General features: G+C 54.3%; 9 non-coding genes across 9 annotated transcripts; all 9 read left to right on the forward strand.

The window, feature by feature from the left end:
• The first annotated feature begins 1,481 nt into the window (after positions 1-1,481).
• On the forward strand, positions 1,482-1,562 carry LOC130846926 (small nucleolar RNA SNORD115). The gene has a single exon (XR_009051721.1). It is a non-coding gene; the product is annotated as a small nucleolar RNA SNORD115 (small nucleolar RNA).
• Positions 1,563-4,068: 2,506 nt separating this feature from the next.
• On the forward strand, positions 4,069-4,149 carry LOC130847633 (small nucleolar RNA SNORD115). The gene has a single exon (XR_009052380.1). It is a non-coding gene; the product is annotated as a small nucleolar RNA SNORD115 (small nucleolar RNA).
• A 2,506-nt stretch (positions 4,150-6,655) lies between these two features.
• Positions 6,656-6,736, forward strand: LOC130847634 (small nucleolar RNA SNORD115). The gene has a single exon (XR_009052381.1). It is a non-coding gene; the product is annotated as a small nucleolar RNA SNORD115 (small nucleolar RNA).
• A 2,506-nt stretch (positions 6,737-9,242) lies between these two features.
• On the forward strand, positions 9,243-9,323 carry LOC130846888 (small nucleolar RNA SNORD115). The gene has a single exon (XR_009051683.1). It is a non-coding gene; the product is annotated as a small nucleolar RNA SNORD115 (small nucleolar RNA).
• A 2,506-nt stretch (positions 9,324-11,829) lies between these two features.
• Positions 11,830-11,910, forward strand: LOC130847635 (small nucleolar RNA SNORD115). Its single transcript, XR_009052382.1, has one exon. It is a non-coding gene; the product is annotated as a small nucleolar RNA SNORD115 (small nucleolar RNA).
• A 2,506-nt stretch (positions 11,911-14,416) lies between these two features.
• LOC130846889 (small nucleolar RNA SNORD115) lies at positions 14,417-14,497 on the forward strand. The gene has a single exon (XR_009051684.1). It is a non-coding gene; the product is annotated as a small nucleolar RNA SNORD115 (small nucleolar RNA).
• Positions 14,498-17,003: 2,506 nt separating this feature from the next.
• Positions 17,004-17,084, forward strand: LOC130847636 (small nucleolar RNA SNORD115). Its single transcript, XR_009052383.1, has one exon. It is a non-coding gene; the product is annotated as a small nucleolar RNA SNORD115 (small nucleolar RNA).
• Positions 17,085-19,590: 2,506 nt separating this feature from the next.
• Positions 19,591-19,671, forward strand: LOC130846891 (small nucleolar RNA SNORD115). The gene has a single exon (XR_009051686.1). It is a non-coding gene; the product is annotated as a small nucleolar RNA SNORD115 (small nucleolar RNA).
• A 2,507-nt stretch (positions 19,672-22,178) lies between these two features.
• On the forward strand, positions 22,179-22,259 carry LOC130846892 (small nucleolar RNA SNORD115). The gene has a single exon (XR_009051687.1). It is a non-coding gene; the product is annotated as a small nucleolar RNA SNORD115 (small nucleolar RNA).
• The last annotated feature ends 306 nt before the right edge of the window (positions 22,260-22,565 follow it).

A 22,565-nucleotide genomic window follows, 5' to 3' on the forward strand; every position in this document is an offset into this window, starting at 1 on the left:
GTGAGGCCCTGTTGACCTGAAGGGGAGGGGTGGTCCCGGGATGTGGGCTGAGGAGGGCGTAGCTGCATGGCTGTTGTTTGGTGGCCTTGCACGGGCCACAGTAGGGAATGCTGCCACAGAAGAAATTGGCCCTGTTTGGGAATCTCTGTGGTCCCCAAGGAGGAATGCTTGACATGGCTCCCCATCCACCAGATCGGAATGCGGGCCTTGAAATTCAACTCGATTGACCTGAAGTGTAGTAAGACTGACCATGGAGGCACCATTTCATGACGTGTTGCCCTGGGGAGCAACCACGCAGATCTCTGTGCATGTCGAGGCAGAGCACGAGGATGGACTGAGCTTATGGTCAGTTGTGGGGTGTGCTTGAGTGACTTCCAAGAAGTGTTGGTTGGGAGGATGTGGGGCCAGGCCTGGAGGTGGTGAGAGGCAACAAGGACCCTTCATCAGGGACTTGGCAGCTAGATGCTCTTGGCTCTTGTGAGAGCTGAAGGGCTGGTCCCTTGCTGGAATGGGGTTTCCCAGGTCTCTGTGAGGGATCATGGGCCCTCAGATAGGCCAGTTTACTCAGACAGGCCCTTTCATGGGTTCTGCATACAGATACAGGCCTGTGGCATCTCTTGGGCTGGCCTTCCTCTACGGGAGTCACTGCCTACCAAGAGAGCTCCCTCCAGCTCCTGTGAATGTCCACTGTGTGGGACATAAAGGCCTCATTGTCTGGGTGTTGTGCACATGCACAAGCCGAGTGTGACATCGGCCAGCACACGCTTGCCCACACCAGGGTCGGGCCCAGAGGAATGTCTCCATTCCCCCCAGAAACACCCCCAGTGTTTTCCCCACCAAGCAGACCTGGTGCCAGGCCTTGTGCTGCCTGGAGGATCCATGAGGCTAGTCCTTCCCTGGGGAGACATATACGTACTGGTTATTTCATCTGCCCCTGACACAGTATTAAGGTACATAAGATGGCATTGATCCACCTGTCCACTCATGCCTTCATCTTTGTAAGTATGGATGGATGGAGGGAGTGAGCCAAGGACGAGGGTCAAAGGGGAGGGAGCTAGAGCATTCTGGAGGAAGGGAGGCAGGAAGGAAGCTATGTAGGGAGCTGTTTGTATGCGTTTCAGCTATGTGTTCCTGTCTCTGCGTGGAGGTACATTTGGGCCCTATGTTCCTGGATGTATTGCTGCAGGTATTTCTTGTAGCATCATTCGATGCATGAGCGTGTGGCACACACGTGCCCCAATGCATCTAGCATGGAGTTGGAGTTCTCACAGCTGTCCTTCTCACCTCTTGGCAGCCATCGTCCCCAGAGAAATGAAGATCTGTGTTTGGCCTATGTTCCCTAGGGCAATCACCATGAGCCTTGGCCCAGCACGTGGATTCGACAGAATGGCACATCCCTTCAGGCATCCTTCTTTCCAGGAAGCATCTGAGGTAAGCCTTCACATGTGGCAGGGCGCAGGTGAGTGAGGAGGGCCTCAGTTGGGTTGATGATGAGAACTCATATGGTCCTGAAGAGAGCTGATGACCAAAAAATCATGCTCAATAGGATTACGCTGAGGCCTAACAGAGGGATCCAGGGGCAGGATGGCCTGCATTTTTGGTCCATTGCAGAGCCCTGGGTGTGGGTGTGTGTGTGGGTTTGGGTGTGGGTGTTGGAGCAGCCTCTCGCTCGAGGAAATCCCTTGAGACTCCTCCCAGTGTAGATGGCTTCCACATATCCAAGATGTGTTGCCACCTTTGGTTTTCTATCCTGCTCCATAGTGCCAGGGCCCACATGTTCTGAAGCCATGGGTGGAGTCTTTCCTTAAGCCTTTCTGCTTTGAATTTTGTGTTTCAGGCCAAGCCTTGGAATGGACTCACCACAGCCAGAATGTTCCGCAGTGAGTGGCTCTTTTGGTTGCTACTGATAGGCCCCAGAGAATTTTGAACTATGGGCTGGCCGCCCTCACAGCAGGCAGTACAGGGTAGTCTTCTGGCAACCTCCTGCCTACCAAGGAGGAATGTCTGCTGCTGCCCCAAATTTATGGGCTCACATCTGGTGCACTCACATGCCTTCATTAGAGCTGTATTCTAGTCAGAGAGCACATCGAGGCAGTGTTTTCTTCCTTGGCCCCAGGCGGAACATCTCTAGAGACCTCTGTGCACCTAGCGCCAGAGTATGATCCCCAACTGAGGGAATGGTCCCTTGTGGTGTGTGCTTTATGGCTTCCCAAAACCTGTCAGTAGGGAAGGCTCATGCCCCCTGCCTAGAGATGGTGAGAGGCAGGCAGGAGCCCATCCTCAGGTGCTTGGAGGCAGGATGCTGCTGGTTATTTCAAGGGCTGGAAGCCATGCCGTGGTCTTCAATGGGGTTGTGCCAGGACTCTGTGAGGGATCATGGTGCTTTGTTGGAGCCACTTGATCCGAATGGGGCCTCTGATGGGGTCTGCATGCATACACAGGACCATAGCTTCTCCTGGGTTGGTCGTCCTCTCCGGAAGCCACTGGTTTGTCAGAGAGCCCCCTCCAGAGGAGAAAAGGCTTCTGGGTGTCCATTCCCCCATGAAGGCTTTGCAGAGCCCTTGGGCATCCCGTTATCATGTCCATCGTGAGGCCCTGTTGACCTGAAGGGGAGGGGTGGTCCCGGGATGTGGGCTGAGGAGGGCGTAGCTGCATGGCCGTTGTTTGGTGGCCTTGCACGGGCCACAGTAGGGAATGCTGCCACAGAAGAAATTGGCCCTGTTTGGGAATCTCTGTGGTCCCCAAGGAGGAATGCTTGACATGGCTCCCCATCCACCAGATCGGAATGCAGGCCTTGAAATTCAACTCGATTGACCTGAAGTGTAGTAAGACTGACCATGGAGGCACCATTTCATGACGTGTTGCCCTGGGGAGCAACCACGCAGATCTCTGTGCATGTCGAGGCAGAGCACGAGGATGGACTGAGCTTATGGTCAGTTGTGGGGTGTGCTTGAGTGACTTCCAAGAAGTGTTGGTTGGGAGGATGTGGGGCCAGGCCTGGAGGTGGTGAGAGGCAACAAGGACCCTTCATCAGGGACTTGGCAGCTAGATGCTCTTGGCTCTTGTGAGAGCTGAAGGGCTGGTCCCTTGCTGGAATGGGGTTTCCCAGGTCTCTGTGAGGGATCATGGGCCCTCAGATAGGCCAGTTTACTCAGACAGGCCCTTTCATGGGTTCTGCATACAGATACAGGCCTGTGGCATCTCTTGGGCTGGCCTTCCTCTACGGGAGCCACTGCCTACCAAGAGAGCTCCCTCCAGCTCCTGTGAATGTCCACTGTGTGGGACATAAAGGCCTCATTGTCTGGGTGTTGTGCACATGGACAAGCCGAGTGTGACATCGGCCAGCACACGCTTGCCCACACCAGGGTCGGGCCCAGAGGAATGTCTCCATTCCCCCCAGAAACACCCCCAGTGTTTTCCCCACCAAGCAGACCTGGTGCCAGGCCTTGTGCTGCCTGGAGGATCCATGAGGCTAGTCCTTCCCTGGGGAGACATATACGTACTGGTTATTTCATCTGCCCCTGACACAGTATTAAGGTACATAAGATGGCATTGATCCACCTGTCCACTCATGCCTTCATCTTTGTAAGTATGGATGGATGGAGGGAGTGAGCCAAGGACGAGGGTCAAAGGGGAGGGAGCTAGAGCATTCTGGAGGAAGGGAGGCAGGAAGGAAGCTATGTAGGGAGCTGTTTGTATGCGTTTCAGCTATGTGTTCCTGTCTCTGCGTGGAGGTACATTTGGGCCCTATGTTCCTGGATGTATTGCTGCAGGTATTTCTTGTAGCATCATTCGATGCATGAGCGTGTGGCACACACGTCCCCCAATGCATCTAGCATGGAGTTGGAGTTCTCACAGCTGTCCTTCTCACCTCTTGGCAGCCATCGTCCCCAGAGAAATGAAGATCTGTGTTTGGCCTATGTTCCCTAGGGCAATCACCATGAGCCTTGGCCCAGCACGTGGATTCGACAGAATGGCACATCCCTTCAGGCATCCTTCTTTCCAGGAAGCATCTGAGGTAAGCCTTCACATGTGGCAGGGCGCAGGTGAGTGAGGAGGGCCTCAGTTGGGTCGATGATGAGAACTCATATGGTCCTGAAGAGAGCTGATGACCAAAAAATCATGCTCAATAGGATTACGCTGAGGCCTAACAGAGGGATCCAGGGGCAGGATGGCCTGCATTTTTGGTCCATTGCAGAGCCCTGGGTGTGGGTGTGTGTGTGGGTTTGGGTGTGGGTGTTGGAGCAGCCTCTCGCTCGAGGAAATCCCTTGAGACTCCTCCCAGTGTAGATGGCTTCCACATATCCAAGATGTGTTGCCACCTTTGGTTTTCTATCCTGCTCCATAGTGCCAGGGCCCACATGTTCTGAAGCCATGGGTGGAGTCTTTCCTTAAGCCTTTCTGCTTTGAATTTTGTGTTTCAGGCCAAGCCTTGGAATGGACTCACCACAGCCAGAATGTTCCGCAGTGAGTGGCTCTTTTGGTTGCTACTGATAGGCCCCAGAGAATTTTGAACTATGGGCTGGCCGCCCTCACAGCAGGCAGTACAGGGTAGTCTTTTGGCAACCTCCTGCCTACCAAGGAGGAATGTCTGCTGCTGCCCCAAATTTATGGGCTCACATCTGGTGCACTCACATGCCTTCATTAGAGCTGTATTCTAGTCAGAGAGCACATCGAGGCAGTGTTTTCTTCCTTGGCCCCAGGCGGAACATCTCTAGAGACCTCTGTGCACCTAGCGCCAGAGTATGATCACCCACTGAGGGAATGGTCCCTTGTGGTGTGTGCTTTATGGCTTCCCAAAACCTGTCAGTAGGGAAGGCTCATGCCCCCTGCCTAGAGATGGTGAGAGGCAGGCAGGAGCCCATCCTCAGGTGCTTGGAGGCAGGATGCTGCTGGTTATTTCAAGGGCTGGAAGCCATGCCGTGGTCTTCAATGGGGTTGTGCCAGGACTCTGTGAGGGATCATGGTGCTTTGTTGGAGCCACTTGATCCGAATGGGGCCTCTGATGGGGTCTGCATGCATACACAGGACCATAGCTTCTCCTGGGTTGGTCGTCCTCTCCGGAAGCCACTGGTTTGTCAGAGAGCCCCCTCCAGAGGAGAAAAGGCTTCTGGGTGTCCATTCCCCCATGAAGGCTTTGCAGAGCCCTTGGGCATCCCGTTATCATGTCCATCGTGAGGCCCTGTTGACCTGAAGGGGAGGGGTGGTCCCGGGATGTGGGCTGAGGAGGGCGTAGCTGCATGGCTGTTGTTTGGTGGCCTTGCACGGGCCACAGTAGGGAATGCTGCCACAGAAGAAATTGGCCCTGTTTGGGAATCTCTGTGGTCCCCAAGGAGGAATGCTTGACATGGCTCCCCATCCACCAGATCGGAATGCAGGCCTTGAAATTCAACTCGATTGACCTGAAGTGTAGTAAGACTGACCATGGAGGCACCATTTCATGACGTGTTGCCCTGGGGAGCAACCACGCAGATCTCTGTGCATGTCGAGGCAGAGCACGAGGATGGACTGAGCTTATGGTCAGTTGTGGGGTGTGCTTGAGTGACTTCCAAGAAGTGTTGGTTGGGAGGATGTGGGGCCAGGCCTGGAGGTGGTGAGAGGCAACAAGGACCCTTGATCAGGGACTTGGCAGCTAGATGCTCTTGGCTCTTGTGAGAGCTGAAGGGCTGGTCCCTTGCTGGAATGGGGTTTCCCAGGTCTCTGTGAGGGATCATGGGCCCTCAGATAGGCCAGTTTACTCAGACAGGCCCTTTCATGGGTTCTGCATACAGATACAGGCCTGTGGCCTCTCTTGGGCTGGCCTTCCTCTACGGGAGCCACTGCCTACCAAGAGAGCTCCCTCCAGCTCCTGTGAATGTCCACTGTGTGGGACATAAAGGCCTCATTGTCTGGGTGTTGTGCACATGGACAAGCCGAGTGTGACATCGGCCAGCACACGCTTGCCCACACCAGGGTCGGGCCCAGAGGAATGTCTCCATTCCCCCCAGAAACACCCCCAGTGTTTTCCCCACCAAGCAGACCTGGTGCCAGGCCTTGTGCTGCCTGGAGGATCCATGAGGCTAGTCCTTCCCTGGGGAGACATATACGTACTGGTTATTTCATCTGCCCCTGACACAGTATTAAGGTACATAAGATGGCATTGATCCACCTGTCCACTCATGCCTTCATCTTTGTAAGTATGGATGGATGGAGGGAGTGAGCCAAGGACGAGGGTCAAAGGGGAGGGAGCTAGAGCATTCTGGAGGAAGGGAGGCAGGAAGGAAGCTATGTAGGGAGTTGTTTGTATGCGTTTCAGCTATGTGTTCCTGTCTCTGCGTGGAGGTACATTTGGGCCCTATGTTCCTGGATGTATTGCTGCAGGTATTTCTTGTAGCATCATTCGATGCATGAGCGTGTGGCACACACGTCCCCCAATGCATCTAGCATGGAGTTGGAGTTCTCACAGCTGTCCTTCTCACCTCTTGGCAGCCATCGTCCCCAGAGAAATGAAGATCTGTGTTTGGCCTATGTTCCCTAGGGCAATCACCATGAGCCTTGGCCCAGCACGTGGATTCGACAGAATGGCACATCCCTTCAGGCATCCTTCTTTCCAGGAAGCATCTGAGGTAAGCCTTCACATGTGGCAGGGCGCAGGTGAGTGAGGAGGGCCTCAGTTGGGTCGATGATGAGAACTCATATGGTCCTGAAGAGAGCTGATGACCAAAAAATCATGCTCAATAGGATTACGCTGAGGCCTAACAGAGGGATCCAGGGGCAGGATGGCCTGCATTTTTGGTCCATTGCAGAGCCCTGGGTGTGGGTGTGTGTGTGGGTTTGGGTGTGGGTGTTGGAGCAGCCTCTCGCTCGAGGAAATCCCTTGAGACTCCTCCCAGTGTAGATGGCTTCCACATATCCAAGATGTGTTGCCACCTTTGGTTTTCTATCCTGCTCCATAGTGCCAGGGCCCACATGTTCTGAAGCCATGGGTGGAGTCTTTCCTTAAGCCTTTCTGCTTTGAATTTTGTGTTTCAGGCCAAGCCTTGGAATGGACTCACCACAGCCAGAATGTTCCGCAGTGAGTGGCTCTTTTGGTTGCTACTGATAGGCCCCAGAGAATTTTGAACTATGGGCTGGCCGCCCTCACAGCAGGCAGTACAGGGTAGTCTTTTGGCAACCTCCTGCCTACCAAGGAGGAATGTCTGCTGCTGCCCCAAATTTATGGGCTCACATCTGGTGCACTCACATGCCTTCATTAGAGCTGTATTCTAGTCAGAGAGCACATCGAGGCAGTGTTTTCTTCCTTGGCCCCAGGCGGAACATCTCTAGAGACTTCTGTGCACCTAGCGCCAGAGTATGATCACCCACTGAGGGAATGGTCCCTTGTGGTGTGTGCTTTATGGCTTCCCAAAACCTGTCAGTAGGGAAGGCTCATGCCCCCTGCCTAGAGATGGTGAGAGGCAGGCAGGAGCCCATCCTCAGGTGCTTGGAGGCAGGATGCTGCTGGTTATTTCAAGGGCTGGAAGCCATGCCGTGGTCTTCAATGGGGTTGTGCCAGGACTCTGTGAGGGATCATGGTGCTTTGTTGGAGCCACTTGATCCGAATGGGGCCTCTGATGGGGTCTGCATGCATACACAGGACCATAGCTTCTCCTGGGTTGGTCGTCCTCTCCGGAAGCCACTGGTTTGTCAGAGAGCCCCCTCCAGAGGAGAAAAGGCTTCTGGGTGTCCATTCCCCCATGAAGGCTTTGCAGAGCCCTTGGGCATCCCGTTATCATGTCCATCGTGAGGCCCTGTTGACCTGAAGGGGAGGGGTGGTCCCGGGATGTGGGCTGAGGAGGGCGTAGCTGCATGGCTGTTGTTTGGTGGCCTTGCACGGGCCACAGTAGGGAATGCTGCCACAGAAGAAATTGGGCCTGTTTGGGAATCTCTGTGGTCCCCAAGGAGGAATGCTTGACATGGCTCCCCATCCACCAGATCGGAATGCAGGCCTTGAAATTCAACTCGATTGACCTGAAGTGTAGTAAGACTGACCATGGAGGCACCATTTCATGACGTGTTGCCCTGGGGAGCAACCACGCAGATCTCTGTGCATGTCGAGGCAGAGCACGAGGATGGACTGAGCTTATGGTCAGTTGTGGGGTGTGCTTGAGTGACTTCCAAGAAGTGTTGGTTGGGAGGATGTGGGGCCAGGCCTGGAGGTGGTGAGAGGCAACAAGGACCCTTGATCAGGGACTTGGCAGCTAGATGCTCTTGGCTCTTGTGAGAGCTGAAGGGCTGGTCCCTTGCTGGAATGGGGTTTCCCAGGTCTCTGTGAGGGATCATGGGCCCTCAGATAGGCCAGTTTACTCAGACAGGCCCTTTCATGGGTTCTGCATACAGATACAGGCCTGTGGCATCTCTTGGGCTGGCCTTCCTCTACGGGAGCCACTGCCTACCAAGAGAGCTCCCTCCAGCTCCTGTGAATGTCCACTGTGTGGGACATAAAGGCCTCATTGTCTGGGTGTTGTGCACATGGACAAGCCGAGTGTGACATCGGCCAGCACACGCTTGCCCACACCAGGGTCGGGCCCAGAGGAATGTCTCCATTCCCCCCAGAAACACCCCCAGTGTTTTCCCCACCAAGCAGACCTGGTGCCAGGCCTTGTGCTGCCTGGAGGATCCATGAGGCTAGTCCTTCCCTGGGGAGACATATACGTACTGGTTATTTCATCTGCCCCTGACACAGTATTAAGGTACATAAGATGGCATTGATCCACCTGTCCACTCATGCCTTCATCTTTGTAAGTATGGATGGATGGAGGGAGTGAGCCAAGGACGAGGGTCAAAGGGGAGGGAGCTAGAGCATTCTGGAGGAAGGGAGGCAGGAAGGAAGCTATGTAGGGAGCTGTTTGTATGCGTTTCAGCTATGTGTTCCTGTCTCTGCGTGGAGGTACATTTGGGCCCTATGTTCCTGGATGTATTGCTGCAGGTATTTCTTGTAGCATCATTCGATGCATGAGCGTGTGGCACACACGTGCCCCAATGCATCTAGCATGGAGTTGGAGTTCTCACAGCTGTCCTTCTCACCTCTTGGCAGCCATCGTCCCCAGAGAAATGAAGATCTGTGTTTGGCCTATGTTCCCTAGGGCAATCACCATGAGCCTTGGCCCAGCACGTGGATTCGACAGAATGGCACATCCCTTCAGGCATCCTTCTTTCCAGGAAGCATCTGAGGTAAGCCTTCACATGTGGCAGGGCGCAGGTGAGTGAGGAGGGCCTCAGTTGGGTCGATGATGAGAACTCATATGGTCCTGAAGAGAGCTGATGACCAAAAAATCATGCTCAATAGGATTATGCTGAGGCCTAACAGAGGGATCCAGGGGCAGGATGGCCTGCATTTTTGGTCCATTGCAGAGCCCTGGGTGTGGGTGTGTGTGTGGGTTTGGGTGTGGGTGTTGGAGCAGCCTCTCGCTCGAGGAAATCCCTTGAGACTCCTCCCAGTGTAGATGGCTTCCACATATCCAAGATGTGTTGCCACCTTTGGTTTTCTATCCTGCTCCATAGTGCCAGGGCCCACATGTTCTGAAGCCATGGGTGGAGTCTTTCCTTAAGCCTTTCTGCTTTGAATTTTGTGTTTCAGGCCAAGCCTTGGAATGGACTCACCACAGCCAGAATGTTCCGCAGTGAGTGGCTCTTTTGGTTGCTACTGATAGGCCCCAGAGAATTTTGAACTATGGGCTGGCCGCCCTCACAGCAGGCAGTACAGGGTAGTCTTTTGGCAACCTCCTGCCTACCAAGGAGGAATGTCTGCTGCTGCCCCAAATTTATGGGCTCACATCTGGTGCACTCACATGCCTTCATTAGAGCTGTATTCTAGTCAGAGAGCACATCGAGGCAGTGTTTTCTTCCTTGGCCCCAGGCGGAACATCTCTAGAGACCTCTGTGCACCTAGCGCCAGAGTATGATCACCAACTGAGGGAATGGTCCCTTGTGGTGTGTGCTTTATGGCTTCCCAAAACCTGTCAGTAGGGAAGGCTCATGCCCCCTGCCTAGAGATGGTGAGAGGCAGGCAGGAGCCCATCCTCAGGTGCTTGGAGGCAGGATGCTGCTGGTTATTTCAAGGGCTGGAAGCCATGCCGTGGTCTTCAATGGGGTTGTGCCAGGACTCTGTGAGGGATCATGGTGCTTTGTTGGAGCCACTTGATCCGAATGGGGCCTCTGATGGGGTCTGCATGCATACACACGACCATAGCTTCTCCTGGGTTGGTCGTCCTCTCCGGAAGCCACTGGTTTGTCAGAGAGCCCCCTCCAGAGGAGAAAAGGCTTCTGGGTGTCCATTCCCCCATGAAGGCTTTGCAGAGCCCTTGGGCATCCCGTTATCATGTCCATCGTGAGGCCCTGTTGACCTGAAGGGGAGGGGTGGTCCCGGGATGTGGGCTGAGGAGGGCGTAGCTGCATGGCTGTTGTTTGGTGGCCTTGCACGGGCCACAGTAGGGAATGCTGCCACAGAAGAAATTGGCCCTGTTTGGGAATCTCTGTGGTCCCCAAGGAGGAATGCTTGACATGGCTCCCCATCCACCAGATCGGAATGCAGGCCTTGAAATTCAACTCGATTGACCTGAAGTGTAGTAAGACTGACCATGGAGGCACCATTTCATGACGTGTTGCCCTGGGGAGCAACCACGCAGATCTCTGTGCATGTCGAGGCAGAGCACGAGGATGGACTGAGCTTATGGTCAGTTGTGGGGTGTGCTTGAGTGACTTCCAAGAAGTGTTGGTTGGGAGGATGTGGGGCCAGGCCTGGAGGTGGTGAGAGGCAACAAGGACCCTTGATCAGGGACTTGGCAGCTAGATGCTCTTGGCTCTTGTGAGAGCTGAAGGGCTGGTCCCTTGCTGGAATGGGGTTTCCCAGGTCTCTGTGAGGGATCATGGGCCCTCAGATAGGCCAGTTTACTCAGACAGGCCCTTTCATGGGTTCTGCATACAGATACAGGCCTGTGGCATCTCTTGGGCTGGCCTTCCTCTACGGGAGCCACTGCCTACCAAGAGAGCTCCCTCCAGCTCCTGTGAATGTCCACTGTGTGGGACATAAAGGCCTCATTGTCTGGGTGTTGTGCACATGGACAAGCCGAGTGTGACATCGGCCAGCACACGCTTGCCCACACCAGGGTCGGGCCCAGAGGAATGTCTCCATTCCCCCCAGAAACACCCCCAGTGTTTTCCCCACCAAGCAGACCTGGTGCCAGGCCTTGTGCTGCCTGGAGGATCCATGAGGCTAGTCCTTCCCTGGGGAGACATATACGTACTGGTTATTTCATCTGCCCCTGACACAGTATTAAGGTACATAAGATGGCATTGATCCACCTGTCCACTCATGCCTTCATCTTTGTAAGTATGGATGGATGGAGGGAGTGAGCCAAGGACGAGGGTCAAAGGGGAGGGAGCTAGAGCATTCTGGAGGAAGGGAGGCAGGAAGGAAGCTATGTAGGGAGCTGTTTGTATGCGTTTCAGCTATGTGTTCCTGTCTCTGCGTGGAGGTACATTTGGGCCCTATGTTCCTGGATGTATTGCTGCAGGTATTTCTTGTAGCATCATTCGATGCATGAGCGTGTGGCACACACGTGCCCCAATGCATCTAGCATGGAGTTGGAGTTCTCACAGCTGTCCTTCTCACCTCTTGGCAGCCATCGTCCCCAGAGAAATGAAGATCTGTGTTTGGCCTATGTTCCCTAGGGCAATCACCATGAGCCTTGGCCCAGCACGTGGATTCGACAGAGTGGCACATCCCTTCAGGCATCCTTCTTTCCAGGAAGCATCTGAGGTAAGCCTTCACATGTGGCAGGGCGCAGGTGAGTGAGGAGGGCCTCAGTTGGGTCGATGATGAGAACTCATATGGTCCTGAAGAGAGCTGATGACCAAAAAATCATGCTCAATAGGATTACGCTGAGGCCTAACAGAGGGATCCAGGGGCAGGATGGCCTGCATTTTTGGTCCATTGCAGAGCCCTGGGTGTGGGTGTGTGTGTGGGTTTGGGTGTGGGTGTTGGAGCAGCCTCTCGCTCGAGGAAATCCCTTGAGACTCCTCCCAGTGTAGATGGCTTCCACATATCCAAGATGTGTTGCCACCTTTGGTTTTCTATCCTGCTCCATAGTGCCAGGGCCCACATGTTCTGAAGCCATGGGTGGAGTCTTTCCTTAAGCCTTTCTGCTTTGAATTTTGTGTTTCAGGCCAAGCCTTGGAATGGACTCACCACAGCCAGAATGTTCCGCAGTGAGTGGCTCTTTTGGTTGCTACTGATAGGCCCCAGAGAATTTTGAACTATGGGCTGGCCGCCCTCACAGCAGGCAGTACAGGGTAGTCTTTTGGCAACCTCCTGCCTACCAAGGAGGAATGTCTGCTGCTGCCCCAAATTTATGGGCTCACATCTGGTGCACTCACATGCCTTCATTAGAGCTGTATTCTAGTCAGAGAGCACATCGAGGCAGTGTTTTCTTCCTTGGCCCCAGGCGGAACATCTCTAGAGACCTCTGTGCACCTAGCGCCAGAGTATGATCACCAACTGAGGGAATGGTCCCTTGTGGTGTGTGCTTTATGGCTTCCCAAAACCTGTCAGTAGGGAAGGCTCATGCCCCCTGCCTAGAGATGGTGAGAGGCAGGCAGGAGCCCATCCTCAGGTGCTTGGAGGCAGGATGCTGCTGGTTATTTCAAGGGCTGGAAGCCATGCCGTGGTCTTCAATGGGGTTGTGCCAGGACTCTGTGAGGGATCATGGTGCTTTGTTGGAGCCACTTGATCCGAATGGGGCCTCTGATGGGGTCTGCATGCATACACACGACCATAGCTTCTCCTGGGTTGGTCGTCCTCTCCGGAAGCCACTGGTTTGTCAGAGAGCCCCCTCCAGAGGAGAAAAGGCTTCTGGGTGTCCATTCCCCCATGAAGGCTTTGCAGAGCCCTTGGGCATCCCGTTATCATGTCCATCGTGAGGCCCTGTTGACCTGAAGGGGAGGGGTGGTCCCGGGATGTGGGCTGAGGAGGGCGTAGCTGCATGGCTGTTGTTTGGTGGCCTTGCACGGGCCACAGTAGGGAATGCTGCCACAGAAGAAATTGGCCCTGTTTGGGAATCTCTGTGGTCCCCAAGGAGGAATGCTTGACATGGCTCCCCATCCACCAGATCGGAATGCAGGCCTTGAAATTCAACTCGATTGACCTGAAGTGTAGTAAGACTGACCATGGAGGCACCATTTCATGACGTGTTGCCCTGGGGAGCAACCACGCAGATCTCTGTGCATGTCGAGGCAGAGCACGAGGATGGACTGAGCTTATGGTCAGTTGTGGGGTGTGCTTGAGTGACTTCCAAGAAGTGTTGGTTGGGAGGATGTGGGGCCAGGCCTGGAGGTGGTGAGAGGCAACAAGGACCCTTGATCAGGGACTTGGCAGCTAGATGCTCTTGGCTCTTGTGAGAGCTGAAGGGCTGGTCCCTTGCTGGAATGGGGTTTCCCAGGTCTCTGTGAGGGATCATGGGCCCTCAGATAGGCCAGTTTACTCAGACAGGCCCTTTCATGGGTTCTGCATACAGATACAGGCCTGTGGCATCTCTTGGGCTGGCCTTCCTCTACGGGAGCCACTGCCTACCAAGAGAGCTCCCTCCAGCTCCTGTGAATGTCCACTGTGTGGGACATAAAGGCCTCATTGTCTGGGTGTTGTGCACATGGACAAGCCGAGTGTGACATCGGCCAGCACACGCTTGCCCACACCAGGGTCGGGCCCAGAGGAATGTCTCCATTCCCCCCAGAAACACCCCCAGTGTTTTCCCCACCAAGCAGACCTGGTGCCAGGCCTTGTGCTGCCTGGAGGATCCATGAGGCTAGTCCTTCCCTGGGGAGACATATACGTACTGGTTATTTCATCTGCCCCTGACACAGTATTAAGGTACATAAGATGGCATTGATCCACCTGTCCACTCATGCCTTCATCTTTGTAAGTATGGATGGATGGAGGGAGTGAGCCAAGGACGAGGGTCAAAGGGGAGGGAGCTAGAGCATTCTGGAGGAAGGGAGGCAGGAAGGAAGCTATGTAGGGAGCTGTTTGTATGCGTTTCAGCTATGTGTTCCTGTCTCTGCGTGGAGGTACATTTGGGCCCTATGTTCCTGGATGTATTGCTGCAGGTATTTCTTGTAGCATCATTCGATGCATGAGCGTGTGGCACACACGTGCCCCAATGCATCTAGCATGGAGTTGGAGTTCTCACAGCTGTCCTTCTCACCTCTTGGCAGCCATCGTCCCCAGAGAAATGAAGATCTGTGTTTGGCCTATGTTCCCTAGGGCAATCACAATGAGCCTTGGCCCAGCACGTGGATTCGACAGAATGGCACATCCCTTCAGGCATCCTTCTTTCCAGGAAGCATCTGAGGTAAGCCTTCACATGTGGCAGGGCGCAGGTGAGTGAGGAGGGCCTCAGTTGGGTCGATGATGAGAACTCATATGGTCCTGAAGAGAGCTGATGACCAAAAAATCATGCTCAATAGGATTATGCTGAGGCCTAACAGAGGGATCCAGGGGCAGGATGGCCTGCATTGTTGGTCCATTGCAGAGCCCTGGGTGTGGGTGTGTGTGTGGGTTTGGGTGTGGGTGTTGGAGCAGCCTCTCGCTCGAGGAAATCCCTTGAGACTCCTCCCAGTGTAGATGGCTTCCACATATCCAAGATGTGTTGCCACCTTTGGTTTTCTATCCTGCTCCATAGTGCCAGGGCCCACATGTTCTGAAGCCATGGGTGGAGTCTTTCCTTAAGCCTTTCTGCTTTGAATTTTGTGTTTCAGGCCAAGCCTTGGAATGGACTCACCACAGCCAGAATGTTCCGCAGTGAGTGGCTCTTTTGGTTGCTACTGATAGGCCCCAGAGAATTTTGAACTATGGGCTGGCCGCCCTCACAGCAGGCAGTACAGGGTAGTCTTTTGGCAACCTCCTGCCTACCAAGGAGGAATGTCTGCTGCTGCCCCAAATTTATGGGCTCACATCTGGTGCACTCACATGCCTTCATTAGAGCTGTATTCTAGTCAGAGAGCACATCGAGGCAGTGTTTTCTTCCTTGGCCCCAGGCGGAACATCTCTAGAGACCTCTGTGCACCTAGCGCCAGAGTATGATCCCCAACTGAGGGAATGGTCCCTTGTGGTGTGTGCTTTATGGCTTCCCAAAACCTGTCAGTAGGGAAGGCTCATGCCCCCTGCCTAGAGATGGTGAGAGGCAGGCAGGAGCCCATCCTCAGGTGCTTGGAGGCAGGATGCTGCTGGTTATTTCAAGGGCTGGAAGCCATGCCGTGGTCTTCAATGGGGTTGTGCCAGGACTCTGTGAGGGATCATGGTGCTTTGTTGGAGCCACTTGATCCGAATGGGGCCTCTGATGGGGTCTGCATGCATACACACGACCATAGCTTCTCCTGGGTTGGTCGTCCTCTCCGGAAGCCACTGGTTTGTCAGAGAGCCCCCTCCAGAGGAGAAAAGGCTTCTGGGTGTCCATTCCCCCATGAAGGCTTTGCAGAGCCCTTGGGCATCCCGTTATCATGTCCATCGTGAGGCCCTGTTGACCTGAAGGGGAGGGGTGGTCCCGGGAGGTGGGCTGAGGAGGGCGTAGCTGCATGGCTGTTGTTTGGTGGCCTTGCACGGGCCACAGTAGGGAATGCTGCCACAGAAGAAATTGGCCCTGTTTGGGAATCTCTGTGGTCCCCAAGGAGGAATGCTTGACATGGCTCCCCATCCACCAGATCGGAATGCGGGCCTTGAAATTCAACTCGATTGACCTGAAGTGTAGTAAGACTGACCATGGAGGCACCATTTCATGACGTGTTGCCCTGGGGAGCAACCACGCAGATCTCTGTGCATGTCGAGGCAGAGCACGAGGATGGACTGAGCTTATGGTCAGTTGTGGGGTGTGCTTGAGTGACTTCCAAGAAGTGTTGGTTGGGAGGATGTGGGGCCAGGCCTGGAGGTGGTGAGAGGCAACAAGGACCCTTCATCAGGGACTTGGCAGCTAGATGCTCTTGGCTCTTGTGAGAGCTGAAGGGCTGGTCCCTTGCTGGAATGGGGTTTCCCAGGTCTCTGTGAGGGATCATGGGCCCTCAGATAGGCCAGTTTACTCAGACAGGCCCTTTCATGGGTTCTGCATACAGATACAGGCCTGTGGCATCTCTTGGGCTGGCCTTCCTCTACGGGAGCCACTGCCTACCAAGAGAGCTCCCTCCAGCTCCTGTGAATGTCCACTGTGTGGGACATAAAGGCCTCATTGTCTGGGTGTTGTGCACATGGACAAGCCGAGTGTGACATCGGCCAGCACACGCTTGCCCACACCAGGGTCGGGCCCAGAGGAATGTCTCCATTCCCCCCAGAAACACCCCCAGTGTTTTCCCCACCAAGCAGACCTGGTGCCAGGCCTTGTGCTGCCTGGAGGATCCATGAGGCTAGTCCTTCCCTGGGGAGACATATACGTACTGGTTATTTCATCTGCCCCTGACACAGTATTAAGGTACATAAGATGGCATTGATCCACCTGTCCACTCATGCCTTCATCTTTGTAAGTATGGATGGATGGAGGGAGTGAGCCAAGGACGAGGGTCAAAGGGGAGGGAGCTAGAGCATTCTGGAGGAAGGGAGGCAGGAAGGAAGCTATGTAGGGAGCTGTTTGTATGCATTTCAGCTATGTGTTCCTGTCTCTGCGTGGAGGTACATTTGGGCCCTATGTTCCTGGATGTATTGCTGCAGGTATTTCTTGTAGCATCATTCGATGCATGAGCGTGTGGCACACACGTGCCCCAATGCATCTAGCATGGAGTTGGAGTTCTCACAGCTGTCCTTCTCACCTCTTGGCAGCCATCGTCCCCAGAGAAATGAAGATCTGTGTTTGGCCTATGTTCCCTAGGGCAATCACCATGAGCCTTGGCCCAGCACGTGGATTCGACAGAATGGCACATCCCTTCAGGCATCCTTCTTTCCAGGAAGCATCTGAGGTAAGCCTTCACATGTGGCAGGGCGCAGGTGAGTGAGGAGGGCCTCAGTTGGGTCGATGATGAGAACTCATATGGTCCTGAAGAGAGCTGATGACCAAAAAATCATGCTCAATAGGATTACGCTGAGGCCTAACAGAGGGATCCAGGGGCAGGATGGCCTGCATTGTTGGTCCATTGCAGAGCCCTGGGTGTGGGTGTGTGTGTGGGTTTGGGTGTGGGTGTTGGAGCAGCCTCTCGCTCGAGGAAATCCCTTGAGACTCCTCCCAGTGTAGATGGCTTCCACATATCCAAGATGTGTTGCCACCTTTGGTTTTCTATCCTGCTCCATAGTGCCAGGGCCCACATGTTCTGAAGCCATGGGTGGAGTCTTTCCTTAAGCCTTTCTGCTTTGAATTTTGTGTTTCAGGCCAAGCCTTGGAATGGACTCACCACAGCCAGAATGTTCCGCAGTGAGTGGCTCTTTTGGTTGCTACTGATAGGCCCCAGAGAATTTTGAACTATGGGCTGGCCGCCCTCACAGCAGGCAGTACAGGGTAGTCTTTTGGCAACCTCCTGCCTACCAAGGAGGAATGTCTGCTGCTGCCCCAAATTTATGGGCTCACATCTGGTGCACTCACATGCCTTCATTAGAGCTGTATTCTAGTCAGAGAGCACATCGAGGCAGTGTTTTCTTCCTTGGCCCCAGGCGGAACATCTCTAGAGACCTCTGTGCACCTAGCGCCAGAGTATGATCACCAACTGAGGGAATGGTCCTTTGTGGTGTGTGCTTTATGGCTTCCCAAAACCTGTCAGTAGGGAAGGCTCATGCCCCCTGCCTAGAGATGGTGAGAGGCAGGCAGGAGCCCATCCTCAGGTGCTTGGAGGCAGGATGCTGCTGGTTATTTCAAGGGCTGGAAGCCATGCCGTGGTCTTCAATGGGGTTGTGCCAGGACTCTGTGAGGGATCATGGTGCTTTGTTGGAGCCACTTGATCCGAATGGGGCCTCTGATGGGGTCTGCATGCATACACAGGACCATAGCTTCTCCTGGGTTGGTCGTCCTCTCCGGAAGCCACTGGTTTGTCAGAGAGCCCCCTCCAGAGGAGAAAAGGCTTCTGGGTGTCCATTCCCCCATGAAGGCTTTGCAGAGCCCTTGGGCATCCCGTTATCATGTCCATCGTGAGGCCCTGTTGACCTGAAGGGGAGGGGTGGTCCCGGGATGTGGGCTGAGGAGGGCGTAGCTGCATGGCTGTTGTTTGGTGGCCTTGCACGGGCCACAGTAGGGAATGCTGCCACAGAAGAAATTGGCCCTGTTTGGGAATCTCTGTGGTCCCCAAGGAGGAATGCTTGACATGGCTCCCCATCCACCAGATCGGAATGCGGGCCTTGAAATTCAACTCGATTGACCTGAAGTGTAGTAAGACTGACCATGGAGGCACCATTTCATGACGTGTTGCCCTGGGGAGCAACCACGCAGATCTCTGTGCATGTCGAGGCAGAGCACGAGGATGGACTGAGCTTATGGTCAGTTGTGGGGTGTGCTTGAGTGACTTCCAAGAAGTGTTGGTTGGGAGGATGTGGGGCCAGGCCTGGAGGTGGGGAGAGGCAACAAGGACCCTTCATCAGGGACTTGGCAGCTAGATGCTCTTGGCTCTTGTGAGAGCTGAAGGGCTGGTCCCTTGCTGGAATGGGGTTTCCCAGGTCTCTGTGAGGGATCATGGGCCCTCAGATAGGCCAGTTTACTCAGACAGGCCCTTTCATGGGTTCTGCATACAGATACAGGCCTGTGGCATCTCTTGGGCTGGCCTTCCTCTACGGGAGTCACTGCCTACCAAGAGAGCTCCCTCCAGCTCCTGTGAATGTCCACTGTGTGGGACATAAAGGCCTCATTGTCTGGGTGTTGTGCACATGCACAAGCCGAGTGTGACATCGGCCAGCACACGCTTGCCCACACCAGGGTCGGGCCCAGAGGAATGTCTCCATTCCCCCCAGAAACACCCCCAGTGTTTTCCCCACCAAGCAGACCTGGTGCCAGGCCTTGTGCTGCCTGGAGGATCCATGAGGCTAGTCCTTCCCTGGGGAGACATATACGTACTGGTTATTTCATCTGCCCCTGACACAGTATTAAGGTACATAAGATGGCATTGATCCACCTGTCCACTCATGCCTTCATCTTTGTAAGTATGGATGGATGGAGGGAGTGAGCCAAGGACGAGGGTCAAAGGGGAGGGAGCTAGAGCATTCTGGAGGAAGGGAGGCAGGAAGGAAGCTATGTAGGGAGCTGTTTGTATGCGTTTCAGCTATGTGTTCCTGTCTCTGCGTGGAGGTACATTTGGGCCCTATGTTCCTGGATGTATTGCTGCAGGTATTTCTTGTAGCATCATTCGATGCATGAGCGTGTGGCACACACGTGCCCCAATGCATCTAGCATGGAGTTGGAGTTCTCACAGCTGTCCTTCTCACCTCTTGGCAGCCATCGTCCCCAGAGAAATGAAGATCTGTGTTTGGCCTATGTTCCCTAGGGCAATCACCATGAGCCTTGGCCCAGCACGTGGATTCGACAGAATGGCACATCCCTTCAGGCATCCTTCTTTCCAGGAAGCATCTGAGGTAAGCCTTCACATGTGGCAGGGCGCAGGTGAGTGAGGAGGGCCTCAGTTGGGTCGATGATGAGAACTCATATGGTCCTGAAGAGAGCTGATGACCAAAAAATCATGCTCAATAGGATTATGCTGAGGCCTAACAGAGGGATCCAGGGGCAGGATGGCCTGCATTGTCGGTCCATTGCAGAGCCCTGGGTGTGGGTGTGTGTGTGGGTTTGGGTGTGGGTGTTGGAGCAGCCTCTCGCTCGAGGAAATCCCTTGAGACTCCTCCCAGTGTAGATGGCTTCCACATATCCAAGATGTGTTGCCACCTTTGGTTTTCTATCGTGCTCCATAGTGCCAGGGCCCACATGTTCTGAAGCCATGGGTGGAGTCTTTCCTTAAGCCTTTCTGCTTTGAATTTTGTGTTTCAGGCCAAGCCTTGGAATGGACTCACCACAGCCAGAATGTTCCGCAGTGAGTGGCTCTTTTGGTTGCTACTGATAGGCCCCAGAGAATTTTGAACTATGGGCTGGCCGCCCTCACAGCAGGCAGTACAGGGTAGTCTTTTGGCAACCTCCTGCCTACCAAGGAGGAATGTCTGCTGCTGCCCCAAATTTATGGGCTCACATCTGGTGCACTCACATGCCTTCATTAGAGCTGTATTCTAGTCAGAGAGCACATCGAGGCAGTGTTTTCTTCCTTGGCCCCAGGCGGAACATCTCTAGAGACCTCTGTGCACCTAGCGCCAGAGTATGATCCCCAACTGAGGGAATGGTCCCTTGTGGTGTGTGCTTTATGGCTTCCCAAAACCTGTCAGTAGGGAAGGCTCATGCCCCCTGCCTAGAGATGGTGAGAGGCAGGCAGGAGCCCATCCTCAGGTGCTTGGAGGCAGGATGCTGCTGGTTATTTCAAGGGCTGGAAGCCATGCCGTGGTCTTCAATGGGGTTGTGCCAGGACTCTGTGAGGGATCATGGTGCTTTGTTGGAGCCACTTGATCCGAATGGGGCCTCTGATGGGGTCTGCATGCATACACAGGACCATAGCTTCTCCTGGGTTGGTCGTCCTCTCCGGAAGCCACTGGTTTGTCAGAGAGCCCCCTCCAGAGGAGAAAAGGCTTCTGGGTGTCCCATTCCCCCATGAAGGCTTTGCAGAGCCCTTGGGCATCCCGTTATCATGTCCATCGTGAGGCCCTGTTGACCTGAAGGGGAGGGGTGGTCCCGGGATGTGGGCTGAGGAGGGCGTAGCTGCATGGCTGTTGTTTGGTGGCCTTGCACGGGCCACAGTAGGGAATGCTGCCACAGAAGAAATTGGCCCTGTTTGGGAATCTCTGTGGTCCCCAAGGAGGAATGCTTGACATGGCTCCCCATCCACCAGATCGGAATGCGGGCCTTGAAATTCAACTCGATTGACCTGAAGTGTAGTAAGACTGACCATGGAGGCACCATTTCATGACGTGTTGCCCTGGGGAGCAACCACGCAGATCTCTGTGCATGTCGAGGCAGAGCACGAGGATGGACTGAGCTTATGGTCAGTTGTGGGGTGTGCTTGAGTGACTTCCAAGAAGTGTTGGTTGGGAGGATGTGGGGCCAGGCCTGGAGGTGGTGAGAGGCAACAAGGACCCTTGATCAGGGACTTGGCAGCTAGATGCTCTTGGCTCTTGTGAGAGCTGAAGGGCTGGTCCCTTGCTGGAATGGGGTTTCCCAGGTCTCTGTGAGGGATCATGGGCCCTCAGATAGGCCAGTTTACTCAGACAGGCCCTTTCATGGGTTCTGCATACAGATACAGGCCTGTGGCATCTCTTGGGCTGGCCTTCCTCTACGGGAGTCACTGCCTACCAAGAGAGCTCCCTCCAGCTCCTGTGAATGTCCACTGTGTGGGACATAAAGGCCTCATTGTCTGGGTGTTGTGCACATGCACAAGCCGAGTGTGACATCGGCCAGCACACGCTTGCCCACACCAGGGTCGGGCCCAGAGGAATGTCTCCATTCCCCCCAGAAACACCCCCAGTGTTTTCCCCACCAAGCAGACCTGGTGCCAGGCCTTGTGCTGCCTGGAGGATCCATGAGGCTAGTCCTTCCCTGGGGAGACATATACGTACTGGTTATTTCATCTGCCCCTGACACAGTATTAAGGTACATAAGATGGCATTGATCCACCTGTCCACTCATGCCTTCATCTTTGTAAGTATGGATGGATGGAGGGAGTGAGCCAAGGACGAGGGTCAAAGGGGAGGGAGCTAGAGCATTCTGGAGGAAGGGAGGCAGGAAGGAAGCTATGTAGGGAGCTGTTTGTATGCGTTTCAGCTATGTGTTCCTGTCTCTGCGTGGAGGTACATTTGGGCCCTATGTTCCTGGATGTATTGCTGCAGGTATTTCTTGTAGCATCATTCGATGCATGAGCGTGTGGCACACACGTGCCCCAATGCATCTAGCATGGAGTTGGAGTTCTCACAGCTGTCCTTCTCACCTCTTGGCAGCCATCGTCCCCAGAGAAATGAAGATCTGTGTTTGGCCTATGTTCCCTAGGGCAATCACCATGAGCCTTGGCCCAGCACGTGGATTCGACAGAATGGCACATCCCTTCAGACATCCTTCTTTCCAGGAAGCATCTGAGGTAAGCCTTCACATGTGGCAGGGCGCAGGTGAGTGAGGAGGGCCTCAGTTGGGTCGATGATGAGAACTCATATGGTCCTGAAGAGAGCTGATGACCAAAAAATCATGCTCAATAGGATTATGCTGAGGCCTAACAGAGGGATCCAGGGGCAGGATGGCCTGCATTGTTGGTCCATTGCAGAGCCCTGGGTGTGGGTGTGTGTGTGGGTTTGGGTGTGGGTGTTGGAGCAGCCTCTCGCTCGAGGAAATCCCTTGAGACTCCTCCCAGTGTAGATGGCTTCCACATATCCAAGATGTGTTGCCACCTTTGGTTTTCTATCGTGCTCCATAGTGCCAGGGCCCACATGTTCTGAAGCCATGGGTGGAGTCTTTCCTTAAGCCTTTCTGCTTTGAATTTTGTGTTTCAGGCCAAGCCTTGGAATGGACTCACCACAGCCA

This window comes from Hippopotamus amphibius, chromosome 2 (assembly GCF_030028045.1).
Source record: "Hippopotamus amphibius kiboko isolate mHipAmp2 chromosome 2, mHipAmp2.hap2, whole genome shotgun sequence".
In the NCBI taxonomy this organism is placed as follows: Eukaryota; Metazoa; Chordata; class Mammalia; order Artiodactyla; family Hippopotamidae; genus Hippopotamus; species Hippopotamus amphibius.